A 16,572-nucleotide genomic window follows, 5' to 3' on the forward strand; every position below is an offset into this window, starting at 1 on the left:
ATGGCCCAGAAGTAACCACTGTCCATTCATTCATTCAGAAAACATGGTGGAGTGCCTTCTCTGCAGCAGACACTGTCCTGGATGCTTAGGGACGAGTAGCAAACAGACAGGTAAGATCCCTGCCTTCTAGTAGGAGTTGATGGGCCACGAAGAAGATACAAAAGCAAATTATCGTATAGAATATTAGAAAGTGATAAATGCTGCAAACAGAAACAAGCAAGGGAGAGGGATAGAGTGATATTTGCACAAGGAAAGAGGGAAGGAGCTATCATGAGGAATATTCCAGACAGAGGGAAAGCACGCTCTATAGCAAGGTTGGCATGCTGTCGGGACAGGGTTTTAAATATTTATTTACTTTTATTTATAAAACACTTATAAAGTATCTACCACAGGTCAGGCATTCTCCTGAGTACTTTCTATATGTTAATTCTGTTAATCCTCGCCACAAGCCCAGGCACTCTTATCATCCTCACTGTAAAGGGGAACTGAGCCACAGAAGAGTTAGGAAAGTTGCCCAAGTCATAAAGCTAGTGAGTAGTGAGACCTGGACTTTTACACAGGCTGGCTCATGTCTTAACTGCTGCACTCTCCTGCCACACGGTAGGCAGGTGGCACTGGAGATGTGTGGGGCCATCCTGAGTGTGAGATTGGGGTGATGGGAGAGCCTTGAACAGAAGAGTGACAGGTACATTCTTTCAGAAAATTCTGACATATGTACATGCATTTATATTTATGTACATGTGTGTGTGTCCTTGAGGTTTGTGCTTAGTAGTTAATATGCTTAATGTTAAAATGTAAAACAATTTTAATTTAAGAGGAAGGAGAGAAAAGACGATATTATGTGTGCTGTAGTTAAAGATGATATCTTATCAAATAATATTTTGGGCACAGGTGATCTCTTCTATTTTTAAAGTCTACAAATACTTCTCTATTCTGGGGATTTGGCAATACTTGTGTATCTGACCATGCTTCCCTAGGACAACACATCAACTTTCTTTTTTTAACAATTCAGTGGTTTTTAGTATGTTCACAGTGCTGTACAACCATTGCCATTATCCAATTCCAGGATATTTCCAGCATCCCAAAAGAAACTCCATACCAAGGGGCCTCCCTGGTGGCACAGTGGTTGAGAGTCCACCTGCCGATGCAGGGGATACGGGTTCGTGCCCCGGTCCGGGAGGATCCCATATGCCACGGAGTAGCTGGGCCCGTGAGCCATGGCCGCTGAGCCTGCGCGTCCAGAGCCTGTGCTCCGCAACGGGAGAGACCACAACAGTGAGAGGCTCGTGTACCGCAAAAAAAAAAAAAAAAAAAAAAAAGAAACTCCATACCTGTTAGCAGTCACTCTCAATTCTCCCCTCCCCACAGCCCCTGGAAACCACTAATCTATTTTCTGTCTCTATGGATTTGCCCATTATGGGTGTTTCATGTAAATAGAATCATGCAATATGTGGCCTTTTGTGTCTGGCTTTCACTGAGCATCATGTTTTCATGGTTCATCCATGCTATAGCTTGAATTAGTACCTCATTCCTTTTTATTACCAAATAATATTCCATTGTATGGATTTATCACATTTTGTTTATCCATTCATCAGTTGATGGACATTTGGGTTGTTTCCACTTCTTGGCTGTTATGAATAATGCTGCTGTGTACATTTGTTTACAAGTTTTGTGTCAACATGTTTGCAATTCTCTTGGGTATACCAGTGGAATTGATGGGTCATATTCCAACTGTATGTTTAATTTATCAAACCAACTTTTGAGCACAGTGTATTGCATAGCACCTCGATCCTTATAAGGGGAAAATTATAGGAGCAAGTGGTTGCTTTAGCAAATGTCCTATCCTGTCCCATTTATATGAGAAGGTGGCAGATTAGTGGTGGTGCCTATTTCTTGGGGTTTAATGTGTCAGTATCTAAAGGTCATTGGCACTCAGTGGATATATTCTCCATGTAGATCCCACTTTTTGTGGCCCTCTCCTGACAATAGTTGGGGGTGGCCACGAGGAAGTGGTCTTTGAAGTAACTGAAAGGCTCAGCTTGAGTAACCTAGTCCATCCAGGTACTCCTAAGAGCATCATAGCCAGGTCCAGTCTCTCCTGGAGAAGTGAAGGCTTTGGGAAGATTACAAAGTTCTCTAAGAATACTAAGGATAATAAAGGAAGCCCCAACACTTTAGCGTTCACTACATTCCTAGCATAATGCTAAATGCTTTACAGCTTTTTTCTAGACCTGAACTTTCCACTGTGGTAGCCGCTGGCCACAGGAGGCTATTAAGTGCTTAAAGTGTGGTTAGTTTGAGTTGAGTCAAACTGTACATGTGAAATACACACTGGTGGGCTTCCCTGGTGGCGCAGTAGTTAAGAATATGCCTGCCAATGCAGAGGACACGGGTTCGAGCCCAGGTCCGGGAAGATCCCACATACCACGGAGCAACTAAACCCATGCACCACAACTACTGAACCCGCGTGACATAGCTACTGAGCCCGCATGCCTAGAGCCCGTGCTCCGCAACAAGAGAAGCCACCGCAATGAGAAGCCCAGGCACCGCAATGAAGACCCAACACAGCCAAAAATAAACAAATTAAAAAAAAAAAACGCATTGGATTTTGATGACTTAGTACAAAAAAGGGAATATAAAATATCTCACTAATATTTTTTACATGTTGAAATGATATTTTGGATATGTTGAGTAAAATACATTACTAAAATTAATTTCACCTGTTTCTTTTTACTTTTCTTAATGGGGCTACTAGAAATTTTTAAATTACATACATGACTCACATTTGCAGCTTGCATTATATTTCTATTGGATACCACTTGTTCTAGACTGTTCTTCATAGTAATTTGATCAGCTGGACTGTATTACCATCCCCACATTATGGGTGAGGAAATTGAGGCTTAGAGAACTTAAGTAAATTGCCTGTGATACAGCTGTAGCTTAAGCACTAATCTGTCTCTAAGCCTGAATTCTTACCCATTATTCTGTGCTGTCTCCCCAGAGTCCAGAAATATAACCCATGTGATACAGAAATGGTTATGATCATTAGATATGGCAAAAAGCTGTTTTCACGTCTCCATTGTGGAGCACAAGAAAAATTGTCCATGCCATTCTGTAAGGCAGAATTTAGGTTGTAGCTGGGGAAAATTGCCTATGGGAAAGTTTCTGAAATACTAGTTCTTTGTTTGTAACGGTTTGGGGCTTACTTGTCAAGGATAGAAGGTAGATGAAACTACTTCAGAGGTTACTTTCATTTCTATGATCCTATATTACAATTCATGTCAGATTCTCAGGTCAGTCACTGCTGTAATACTCCGAGTGAGATGGAGTAGAGGGAGATGAATTAGTGCTTCAGTTTCATCCTTTTTTCCTGTAAAATGTAAGGCTTTAATTTTATCCCATTTCATTTGAATTTGTGAAAACCTCAATGGGACATTCTTCATAGCAATGCTTCTGCCTTCTAAGTTGCAATGACGAGAAGATGGCAAAACACCTTCTTAGTTTAGGAGAGAAAGAGTTACTCCATTTCCTTCCCCTCACCCCCACCTTAAACCATTCTCTAACATGTGTTTTAACTTAGTCAAATCTTCCTTTTCCTAAGACATCAGTGTTCATCACTCAAAAGTAATTTTCATGTGCACATATTAATACTAGCTATTGCTATATTGTAAATACTATAACTTAATTTTACTCTCATTTTACATATACTTGTGTATAACATGTATCATGAGTATAATTCACTTTTTAAATTTCAAATACCAAAGGGGAAGCCCAGTTTAGAACACTAGTTCCTTAAGATATTTTTTCAAGATGGGAAGGCAAGGGAAGGATTGGGATAGTTAGGAATTATGCTTCGTCTCAGGGTCTCGTCCCAAATGTTTAAACCCTCTCCTATTTTTAGGGGCTAGATATGTTGCTGTCAGCCATTAAGCAAAATCACACACACTTTTTTCTTTTGTCCCCAGACTACAAATTTACAGCATACTGAGAAACATGGCAACTTGACTCCTAAAAGATTAAGCGCAGCTCAAAAATCAAACCCTAAGAAGCTAAAAAATTCTCTAGATCTGTATGCACCATGTTTTGTTTTGTTTTTTAATTCAGAGTCAAAATTTTAGTGCCTCTAAATTAGATTCACTTTGGCTTAAATAGCTACATGGAAAATAAATTTCAGCATTTGTTTTCTGTTTAGTCATCCTTCCTTAAAATTCCTTAGCGGTTTCAAATGTACTTCAGATGGGATGACAATGAACCATAGAAGTCGGAAAGATAGAATGGTATTGGGAAAGCAATATGGATCTGGGAATCAGATGACCTGAATTCTAGTTCTGTTTCAACAGCAAGGCTTTTAGGTATTTAAGTTCCACAAACATTTAATGGACACCTACTAAGGTCAAGGCATTATAATAAGTGCTGTAGGAGTTACAAGGATAAACAAGACATGGAACTTACCACCTAGTAGGAAAGAAAGCATATTCACAAAACTATGGTATTATATGATACTGAATGTGTGGATAATGGAGTAGAATTTATGGGAGCACAGAGGAAGTAAGCATAATTCTAGCCAAGGAGTTTGGGGATGAAGAAGGTGATGATTGGGGTGGTCCTGGAAGTATGGCTAGGATTTCTGGATGGGGGCTGGAAGGGAAGGGTGCTTTAAACAGAAGGTGCAGGGAACGGGAGACAATGTAAGCAAAGGTGTAGGTTAGAAAGTGCAGAGCTGGTTCGGGAAACTTGTCAGACGGGAAGGCACAGTTCATTCCGAATAATCATGGGAGATCATCTTTGACCACTAGATTAGAATCAGATTGTGGTAGGGCTCGAATCCCATTCTGAAGAATCTGGACCTTATTTGGGCGGGGGGAGGAAGGGGCAGAAAGATAAAGAGCAGACCAATGAATGATCAGCTTTGCTAGGATGATTGCTCTGATAACATGGGTAGTACGAGTGGTGAGCAGAAAAATAGAAGGCTGGGGGGTGAGCTAGAGACTGTCATGGTGGGGTTCAGGTAATGGGAATGGATAAAGAAGGCAGATGCAGGAGACATTTTGGAGGCAGAATTGACAGGGGTTGGTCATGATTGGTTTTGAGATGCGAAAGATGACTGCGGTTTTGAGCACTGATGGGTGAGAGCATTGATGGAGATGCTGAGAAGTAGGAGGTTTGCTAGGAAAGATGTTGTTTGGTTTTGAGCATATTTAATCCATTCCGAACAAATCAGCTAACCATACAAAACACAAATCAATTCCTGACTCACCTCTTTCCAAAACCCTTCAATGCCTTCCCATCCTACTCAAAATAAAAGAAAAATCCTCACAGTGTCTGATAAAGCTGTACATGTCCTGGCTGCCCACTTTCCCTTTGCTCTCATCTCCTTCCCCACCCCCCTCTTCTCAATACACAGGAGCCACACTAGCCCTCTTGCTGTTCCTCCAAGACTATCCAGCGTGAATTCTCCTTAGGGCCTTTCTTGGTGTTTTCTCTGCCTGAAACCCTCTTTCCTCAGACCATTCTCATACCTTACTCCCTCACCTTCTTCAGCTTTTACTCAAATACCTGTGTAGAAGAGTAAAGTAGGAACCCTCAAGGCCTTTCCTGATCATCCTAAATAAAATCCTGATCATCCTATATAAAGGCCTTTCCTGATCATCCTACATAAAACCCTAAAAAATAGGGTTGGGTTCCCAGCAACTCTCTCCCCTCCTTGGCACTTTCCCGCTCACCACTTTGCTGTTCTCCAACCCTCTTATCACTACCTGACATTCTATGTATTTACTAGTTTATTTTCATAGCCTGGAACTGAAGCAGTAAAAACAAACTAATAATGAAACAATCCAATGTTTTCAAGGGTGCAGTGAGGTTTGGTACTCTCACCCACTATTTTTAGGACTGCAAATTGATATAATCCCTTTGAAAAGTAATTTGGCAATAAATATAAAGAGTCATAAAATGGTGATGTCCTGGAACATTTTACGTTTTGGAAATTCTGAAAATCAATTCTAAGAAGATAATATATGGAAAAGAAAATAGGCAGGAAAATGTATATGGATACAATATTTATAGTATCAAGAAACTGGAAAGATTCTAAACATCTAACAATATAAGGAGATAGTTAAATTAAGTAAATTACTGTTCATTTACTAAATGATATATTATTCACTGTTAAAAAGATAGTTATAAAAAGCTGGTTAGCAACAAGGAAAATGCTTATGAAACAATGTTCTATTTAAAGGAACAGGATCCACAATTGTATACAGTATGATTAGTTCTCTTTAAATATGCATACAATTTTACATTTGGTAGTATGTATGTCAATGCTACTCTCACTTGGCCTCAGCTTCCCCTCCCCCACCTCACCCCATGCCCTCAAATCCATTCTCTATGTCTTTGTTTTTATTCCTGCCCTACCACTCGGTTCATCAGTACCATACACTACCAAATGTAAAATAGAGAGCTAGTGGGAAGCAGCCACATAGCACAGGGAGATCAGCTCGGTGCTTTGCGAGCGACCACCTAGAGGGGTGGGATAGGGAGGGTGGGAGGGAGGCTCAAGAGGAAGGGGATATGGGGATATATGTATATGTATAGCTGATTCACTTTGTTGTACAACAGAAACTAACACAGCAATGTGAAGCAATTATACTCCAATAAAGATGTATTAAAAATATGCTTATGAAAAAAGACTAGGAGGAAATGAACGCAAGTGCTGATATCAAATACATTAGGCTAATGGGATTATAGGCTTATTTTTTTCCCTAAATCTCAGATTTTCTGTATTTAGGTTATATCCTTTCTGTAATGTGGTTATGTTATTTTTTAAATAATCATTCTTTTAATGATCAAAAGAAACTGAGCTGGTACAAGTCAACTCATCCTCTCGACTGCATTGTCAGGTATCAACGGGAAGTCTGAGCTGCTCAGCTCCCCCACCTCCTCACTCCTGACTTCTTCCTCTTCTCCACTTGCCTGCATAATTTTAGCCTGTGTCCTCCTGCTTATGACGATCACAGTCATGAAACAACAAAGGCGGAAAGAACATAACTTGCCCTTTGCTTCTTGATGTTTATATGCAGGGAGTGAGGCTAAGTCACCTGATCTATGTCTCCTTCTATTTTTTCTTTCTTTTACTACCACTTCCCCCATCGGTAGACCTTTAGGGTTCCTATTTTGCTCTTCTATACAGAGTTTATCACCATCTCATATATTATGTATTTACTTGTTTATTATCACAGCTTAGAAACTGAAGTGGTTAAAAAAAGAAAAAAGAAATAATACCATGTCAACCTAGTAAGTTTCAGTTAAGCTCTTTCCTCATTTTATTCCTCATATGTATTTCCTCATTTTATCCTTATAAATCAGCAAGATAAATGTTTCTCATATTTTAGGGATGAAAAAACTGAGGCTTAGGTTAAACAATTTGCCCAAGTTCACTGATCTAGGAGGTTACCAAGTTGAAATTTAAACCCTCATCTTTCTGACCTCAAATCTTACGCCCTTAGCCTGTACATCGATGAACACACATTAATTATTAAGATAGCCTAAGTTAATTTATTATATACACATTGCCCAGGTGAAGTAAGCAATTGAATAATTGAGTAATTCAAACTGAAACTCTCAATTAATTGATGTTGAGAATCTTTGTGTCTAAATTAACCAGCTCATTGCTTTAGATTTTCTCTGTGTATGTCCACAGTGTCTCAATAACTATTAGAGACCCTAAAATTATCAATTTGAAGTATTTTGGATATCTGCAGTATTCTAAGCATTTACATATTAACCGAAATAATTTTACGTGATTTGATTAATGGCCTCCATTGGAGGATTTAGAAGCTCTCTTTTGGGACCAATAGCAACATTTTTTGATAAAATAAAATCTTTGGTTATTAAATATTAAATTAGATGTTTTCAATTGGTTATTTGGACTAAAGAATTGAGACTATTAATAGAAGACATGTAAGATGTCAAAAGGAATATAAAATCCAGTTATGACTAATACTATTTCAGAGGAAACTTTAACAAAAAGAGATTTTCCATTTAATAACCCATTTATTTCAAGCAACAGTCAGTTTAATAAAGATTCTAAGCAAATTTGTTGTAATGAGATTGAAGGAACTGAATAGAATTTTCCAAGGAATGTCACTCATAATGTTCACCATTATAATAATATCTCAGCAGTGTTCTTTCTTGTCTGCCTTCTTTGGCTGAAGTCCCTTGTAGAAAACCCTTTCAGCTCCTGACATAGATGTGAGAAGCCATAACATCATCATCCTCATCATCGCTAATATTTTTGAGGACTTACTATGAGCCAGACTTTGCTGCATACTGCACTTGATTATCTCATTTTAATGCTCAGTATCCAATAAAGTAAGCACTATTATTATATCCATTATTATATCCATTTTATAGATAGATAAAGAAACTGAGGCATAGAGTATTAAGTAACTTGTTGAAGAAACAGTATTTGAAAATAAAAGAGAAGCTCTGTTTTACTGGTTATTTTGCCTTCTCTGTGATCTGAGAGAATAACATTTTAAAAGGAATGTCAAGTGTGACTTTACAGCTTTTATGTTAAAAGGAAGAGTGAAAGGCTTTTTTTGAATTGCTGTGGCTGTTATGCCAGTGATTAATTCCATTGGAGAAGTGGTTCAGTGAGAGTTGAAATTTTAGATCTAAAAGTCTGAGAGAGTGTGTTTTCCTTGGATAGTCTGTGCTTCCCTTACAACTCTTTCCCCCATCAGCCTGTGCTGAAAATGCCCCTTCACTATAAGAATGTTTTCATCTCTGAGGGTTTTTTACTGGTGGAGCTGTCCTTGGTCTGAAAGATCAGAGAAGAAATATTTTGCCCGGGGTCTCTGACTTCTCACAAAGTTGCTGGGCTTCTCAGTTGATTTGTAGAAACCTGCCAACCCATCATGTAGAACAGATTGGGAGAATTCTTAGGAAAGACCATGAAAACTCTAAAGTACTTCATTATAGTACATTTTAATTTTTCTCTCCACTTAAGCAGAGCTTTCCCACCTTAGGTCAGGAAATGGGGAACCTAAAGTTCACTTACCCCAAGAAAATAGTTTTGAATACCTACATAATACAGTTTTAACACCACAAAAGATGATGGTAAGTTCCTTCCCTCAAAGACTTTACATTCCAGTGATAAGACTCACATTTAATAAATATAGTTTAAAAACCCAGTGTCATAAAGAGATGGATCAGAAGAGTGGCATGGATACCAAGAGTTAAAAGTTCAAAGCAGGGTAATGAGGGATGGGGGAGGATGCTAAAGCAGTGAGGGGGGCTCCAGGGGAGAGAGAAAACTTAATATAGTTCTTGAAGAGGAGGAAGCTAGCCACCAGAGTAGGTAGTTTAACTGCACTTACCTAAAAATGAAATAAACAAAAACTATATGTGTATTAAATGCATAGAGAAATTGTTGGAAAGATACCAGCAAATTGGGAGGTGGGAGTATAGTCAGCAGGTGATGGGGGAGGCAAAGGGAGGGCTAGAATTCGTAGGGACTTTCAGTTTTTGCTGTACGTATACTTCTATATTGTTTGAATATTTTCCTAAAAAGAATGTTGCCATGCATTATTTTGTTTAATTAAAATGCACAAAATTTACAAAGCAAATGAGTAGTCTTGGGATTGTAGAGCAAAAGGAAGAAGATATTTCAGATGAGAAGAACAGCTTGAGTTAATGCCTGAAGGGGGAAAGGTACGGGGTACGTTTGGCGAACAGTGAGTAGGCAAGTGGAGAAAGGCTATGAATGCAAGACCTAGGAGTACGAGCCTTTCACCTTTGACCAGAAGCAATGAAGAGCCTTTGAAGGATTTGGTTTGGGGTTGATTAATATAGCTGTACAAGGATTAATTTAACAGTAAGCATAATTGATGACCCAGAAAGTTAGATAGTATGAATTCAAGTCTGCCTATCTTGCACACCATGAATGGCCATGAAAATGTCTCCTACAGTAACTGTAGCGAGAAAGGCTCTGACTTCCGTAAACCTGTTGTTAGACTTTTCAGGAACCATTGAAAGATAGAAATGCTGTCAAATGCAACTGGGGAGCAGCCACTTATACTTGATCCACAGTATTAATTTCACTATAAATCTTTGTGTAATGTTTGACATCTATGATGAATAATTCAAATGTATGAGGGAGATTTCGATCCCTAGCATATGAGAAATGACTGACTCAGATTTGTAAAATTTAAGTAAAAATTACTTGATTTTAAAAATGAAAGTCAGGGGCTTCCCTGGTGCCGCAGTGGTTGAGAGTCCGCCTGCCGATGTAGGGGACACGGGTTCGTGCCCCGGTCCGGGAAGATCCCACATGCCGCGGAGCGGCTGGGCCCGTGAGCCACGGCCGCTGGCCACTGAGCCTGCGCGTCTGGAGCCTGTGCTCCGCAACGGGAGAGGCCACAACAGTGAGAGGCCCGCGTACCGCAAAAAAAAAAAGAAAGTCAGATGTATTCTATAATATGGTATTTGTTTTATTTAGTTTGTCCTTTCCTTGGGTGAATTGGAGAAATCAATATTTTCTCTAAACATGTGTTTATAATTATAATACTATTCAAACACTATATATGTACACATTATATTTTACTCATACACACACACACACTCACACACATACAAACATATTTATACAACAGACACAGTGTAACAAAAATCTATAGCTACCTGGGAGTGGAGAAGAAACTAACCTACAAGCCAATCTTTAAGGAAACATTAAATCTAATATGAGGAAAAATACTGTTGCTAGTTGAATCTTGAGTCATGCATTGTGATTTATTTTAAATGATTGGATTCTGGGTGAGAAGAATTTCTTTACTGACCAATAAATGGAAGAGAGATATATCAGAGACTAGAATGATGATGTGAGTTAGGTTTGTAAAAACATGGTCTTCATCTACTGCAAATTATCTTGTAAACAGAAGTGATGTTTGAAAAAGAAACTGACTATTAAATTTCATTTTTTCAATTTTCACTTTCTTCCTTCTTCAAACTTTAAAGACTTTTAATCCCCCATCTTTCCCCTCACCATCTCCACCCTACTCAGTCTGTTCTTTTTTAGAGAGGCAGATGGCATTCTTTTTTTAAAAAAAATTAAGTTATTCTTTTATTTATTTATTTATTTTGGGTCTTCGTTGCTGTGCACGGGCTTTCTCTAGTTGTGGTGAGTGGGGGCTACTCTTCGTTGCGATGCACGGGCTTCTCACTGTCCTGCCTTCTCTTGTTGCGAAGCACGGGCTCTAGGCGTGCAGGCTTCAGTAGTTGTGGCACGTGGGCCCAGTAGTTGTGGCTTGCAGGCTCTAGAGCTCAGGCTCAGTAGTTGTGGCGCACGGGCTTAGTTGCTCCGTGACATGTGGGATCTTCCTGGGCCAGGGCTCAAACCCATGTCCCTTGCATTGGCAGGCAGATTCTTAACCACTGCGCCACCAGGGAAGCCCACAGATGGCATTCTTAATAGGCAAATTTGAGTTTCCCTGTCTGGTGAAGGGAAAACAAGTACCAGGGGACAAGAAAGATCCAAAGAAGCTTTATAAATTCCGTGGAAAGAAAGATTCCTGATTTCATATGTTGGTTGCATTTTCGTCAGAACCTCTTCTCTGTTTTTTCTTAATCCTTCTTTATCCTTTAAAATTACTTTGTGGCATCTCTTCCCATCATGAGGATGAGGGCAGCACAAGGTATCTGACCTCTGTGTGTTGGGAGCAGGCAGAAATGCAAGATGATCCCGTGCCTTTCATGATTAGACTCATACAAATTTTAGGAAGACAATTTTTGGAATTAAAAAAAAATCCTTACAAAATATCTTCTAGACTAGAAAAAAAATCTTCTCATCATTTTGATGTAGTTCTTAACATTGATTTTATCAATTTAATCCAGTAAATATGTACTACTATCTGCAAAGTTGAATTTTTAAAAATTCATGTAGTCCTGATAGAATTGTGCTAATCAACAGGGTTACAGAAGGAGTACAGAATCTCAGCTTCTAGTACAATTCAGACAGAGGAAGTCTGTTCTCTGCCTCTCTCCTCTCTGTTTCGATTTCTCTCTGTCTTTCCTCCCCAATCTGTCTTCCTCCCTGATAGATGGGCACCCTATATGTGTCTTCATCTGGGAAGCAATGCATTGTTTGAATTGTATCTGAAGTCTGAAACCCCATAGGTGGAAAAAATTGCTTCCTGAGTTTGATGTTCTCTTACACATGGAAAGAAGATGGAGCTTCTGTGAATGACAACAGCTTAAGCAGAGGCGGAGAAAGGATATTTATGAGTGCCAGAGTTGGCGAGAAGGTCATTCTAAGCAGAAAAATGGGAGCTGATTTTGTAATCACACAAAACCTTTTTTAAAGAGAGGAAGGAGTGGGGATTGGTGAAGAATTGATACACTAAGATAATGCTGAGAGAAATTAGCACCAGCCAGAGAGTTAGGAAATATTTTGGACCAAAAAATTAACCACCCTCAGTTTATCTATTTATACATGAACATATTTGAGATGAAACATGGAAAATATGCAAAAACATAAATACCACTCTGATGATGGTATTACAGGTCCCCAAAAGCAAAGGAACAAATACCCCATTCATTCCAGTTGACATCAGTTTATCAATGGTTTGAGACGTAAAATAAACTTACTATCTTCAGTTCATTTTTGCTTTCCCTCTAAGTTTAGGGATAAAACTTTGAAGTTTCTTATTTATATAATATTTTTCATTAAATTTAATTTTATTAAAAATATATAAACATATTCAATACTTATCATTTATAACATAGCCTACATGTTTATAATTTACTTTTATGAAATAATTATTATAATATACAATTAATAGTATTTTCTCTGTTGTATTTATAATAGTGTTCTTATTTTCATATATTACTGTACTTGCTCATGAAAATACTATCTTTTCTTGACCAATTTAAAAATATTATAAATACCTCAATATTTTGCTTTTGTGATTAAAAAATGTTTTATTTGGTGGGTTTAAAAAAGAAGATTGAGGGCTTCCCTGGTGGCGCAGTGGTTGGGAGTCCGCCTGCCGGTGTAGGGGACACGGGTTCGTGCCCCGGTCCGGGAGGATCCCACGTGCCGCGGAGCGGCTGGGCCCATGAGCCATGGCCGCTGAGCCTGCACGTCCGGAGCCTGTGCTCCACAGCGGGAGAGGCTGCAACAGTGAGAGGCCCGCATACCACAAAAAAATAAAAATAAAATAAAAAAAGATTGATATGTGTTTTTTCTTTTTGTATCTAGTAGCTAAATTTAGAGATTCTGCCTTATGTCACAAATGATCCTTGTTGGTACAAAAAGTTTATGTATTGGGGGCATAGATAATTCTAGTCTTTTAAGCTTTATTTATGAAGTTTTTGTCGATTGTTTCCTAATGTCCTCCATATTAGCTTGCCAGTAATAGGCAAAAATAAAGCTGGGACTGTGTCAAAAAAATTCACTGGACCACATTCATCCTTTTTCAGTAGAGTTTACTCAATAGTGTTCCCCATTCAGCTACTGTGCCAGCCAATGGAAACAGCTAGTTGTTGTCTGAAATGAAGAATAATTGGAAACATGGTGCCTGTTTCTTTTCCTGCAAGTAACAATTCATCCATTTAACATTCTTTTGGTGCTCTTGAATTCTGTGCTAGACAGCATTGTGTTCACTGTTCAGTTGAGGCCAAATGGAGAAATGTTAACCTTCTATCCAGCCCTGACCCTCCCAGTGGAAACTGTGACCAATGACAGCCATCTGATGGCCTGGCACCTCTGCCAAGAGTTGGTTATTAGCAGCACTAGCAGCTTTATGTAGGTAAATGGACATCAACCTGGAAAATGCTAGGCCAGGAGGGATAATAATAATTATAGAAGATAATATTTCTAGCTATTAAGAGTCTTACTCTATAGATAAAGACAGAAAGCCCGGCAAAGTTAAGTATCTTGCCCAAGGTCACTCTGCCGGCAAGCTGTAAGACAGACCGTCTGGTTCCAACATCTTCTGCACCCAAACCACAATATGCTTTCACCTTTTATGGCCAAATACATGATTGATTTTTTTTTTTTTTTTTTTTTTTTGGTGGTACGCAGGCCTCTCACTGTTGTGGCTTCTCCCGTTGTGGAGCACAGACTCCGGACGCGCAGCCTCAGCGGCCATGGCTCACGGGCCCAGCCGCTCCGCGGCATGTGGGATCTTCCCGGACCGGGGCACAAACCCATGTCCCCTGCATCGGCAGGCGGACTCTCAACCACTGCGCCACCAGGGAAGCCCTACATGATTGATTTTGCAAGCGTTCCATACACATATGAAAAGATTGCATATTCTCTTTTTGTAAGGTAAAAATTTGTAGTTTTTTACTGTATACCAATCACACACATATACTCATATATACATGCATGTATGATAAACTTATAGATTATAGTCTTCTATATTCTCACTTGTTTTTGACTTCATGTTATATCAAGTTTTGAAAGAGGTATCTACTGCTATGGTTGTCACCTCATCACAAAATGCTTGTCTTTCTAGCAGTTTTGATTTTTTTTTAATTTTGTACTTTCTTTGGTTCTTCATAGTCGAAACTATTATATTTTTTTCGTGTTTATATCTGTACTGCAGGAAATTGAGCTGGCTGCATATAAAATGATACCCAAATAATAGTGGCTTAAATAAATAGAAATGTGTTTTTCTCAAACATGGAAGATGCCTGATGGTAAAAAGAAGTCCAGGGCTGGTAGCAGGGCTTCGTGGTCATCTGGAATGCAAGCTCTGTGTGTCTTTCTGCTCTGCCACCTTTAGTAAGTGGTGTTCGTCTCCAAGTCATCGTTGCAAGATGGTTCCTGAAGCTCCAGCCATAACGTACATATTCCAGTCAGGAAGGAGGAAAAAGAAGAAGGCAGAGAGGAATAGCTTCCAGCTGAATTAGACTTCAACAGGCCCCACCCATTAACCTCTGCTTACAACTTATTGCCCACCCTTAATTGTAAAAGAGGATGGGAAAAATAATTTGTATCAAGACAGACTGCTGTAACAAATTAAAATGAGGTTTTGTTAGCAGGGGTGACAAGGAATGGGCATAGGCATCTAGCAATCTCTGCCATAGTGCCTTTGATCATTCCATCCTCTTGTTCCTACTTAACGCTTTTGGCCTTGAATTTGTTATTAAATTGCCATTCATGCTTTTGGATTTGCCCAACCATTTATTTTCAAACCTCCTTTATCACTTTATTTGAAGTGAATTTCTTATACATAGTTTAATTTTGGGTTTTTTTGAGCCCAATCTGAAAGTTTGTCTTTTGAAAGGGAAATGCAACTCATTCAAATTTTTAGTGGTAATTGATATATTTATTTTTATCCATTTCTTTTTATTTTTATTACTTATTATACTTCATTGCTGTTTCTTCCTCACTCCCTTTGCTCTCTTTAAGTTTACCGGCTTGACCCTTTTTATAAAGTTTTTTACTCCCTCTGTTAAGTTGAAAGTTTTCCTTTGAATTGCTTATTTCTCTTAAATAAATACATGCTCATTTCTGATTAAGTAACCATATCTCCCTGTATCTCAGAGATTCACTGTGAATATGCTGAGGAAGAAATGCAATTTATTTCTTCCATAGTGAAGTAAGGTCATTGGTACCATACACTAATTAAGGAAGTTTGTCTTCCTCATTCCCTTCAATATCACATGTAGACACCAGTGAACTCTCTTAAGCAGAGCTGGAGATGAGCCCAGTTTCGACTGAGAGCCACTCCTGTGTGCAGCACTTTCCAGATTCCTTTCAGAGTCTAACTATTGAAACAAAAAAGAAAGCTGTCTTCCTGGATTCTAAAAGTCCACATGGGAATGAATTATGATAAGTATTCATCCTTACATTTTTCTGGGTCTTTGCTAGAAGCAAAACAAGTTACCGTGGGTGATAAAGCAAACAATAATGAGTAACATTGCACTACACTTTGTGGCTTGCTATCCCCATTGCATTTGTTTTTTTTTTTTTTTTGAGGACATGGGGAGGGGGAAGGGTAAGCTGGGACAAAGTGAGAGAGTGGCATGTACATATATACACTACCAAATGAAAAACTGATAGCTAGTGGGAAGCAGCTGCATAGCACAGGGAGATCAGCTCGGTGTTTTGTGACCACCTAGAGGGGTGGGATAGGGAGAGTGGGAGGGAGGGAGACACAAGAGGTAAGAGATATGGGGATGTATGTATATATATGGCTGAGTTACTTTGTTATAAAGCAGAAACTAACACACCACTGTAAAGCAATTATACTCCAATAAAGATGTTTAAAAAAAAGCATTAAAAATAAATAAATAAAATAAAACCAAAACAGATTAAACCCATTGCATTTGTTTTAAAAGAAGTTTTAAAACCTTTTACCATGGAAGGCTTGAGTTCTACAAAGTTTGTGGTAGTTCTATAAGGAACTTGTCTATGAAATTTAGCTTTAGATTACTTGGTGAGATTATTAAGTCTTTTTTGATAACTTTTACGTTTACATGACTATACTACCTCTGAAAGGAGCCTTCTTTCTCTCATCTGGCTCCAAATTATACCTTCCACTTCATGCCACAGCAGTATACTTGTTC

General features: G+C 38.8%; 1 protein-coding gene across 3 annotated transcripts in view; it reads left to right on the forward strand.

The window, feature by feature from the left end:
* Positions 1-16,572, forward strand: part of MKLN1 (muskelin 1) — a 362,427-nt gene that overhangs the window by 40,780 nt on the left and 305,075 nt on the right. For all 3 annotated transcript variants that reach the window (XM_082632688.1, XM_082632687.1, XM_082632686.1), the window contains one exon: positions 39-110. The gene's annotated coding sequence lies outside the window, so the exon portion shown is untranslated. The remainder of the gene's footprint in view (positions 1-38; positions 111-16,572) is intronic.

Source organism: Mesoplodon mirus (assembly GCF_964341445.2).
Source record: "Mesoplodon mirus genome assembly, chromosome: 9".
NCBI lineage: Eukaryota > Metazoa > Chordata > Mammalia > Artiodactyla > Ziphiidae > Mesoplodon > Mesoplodon mirus.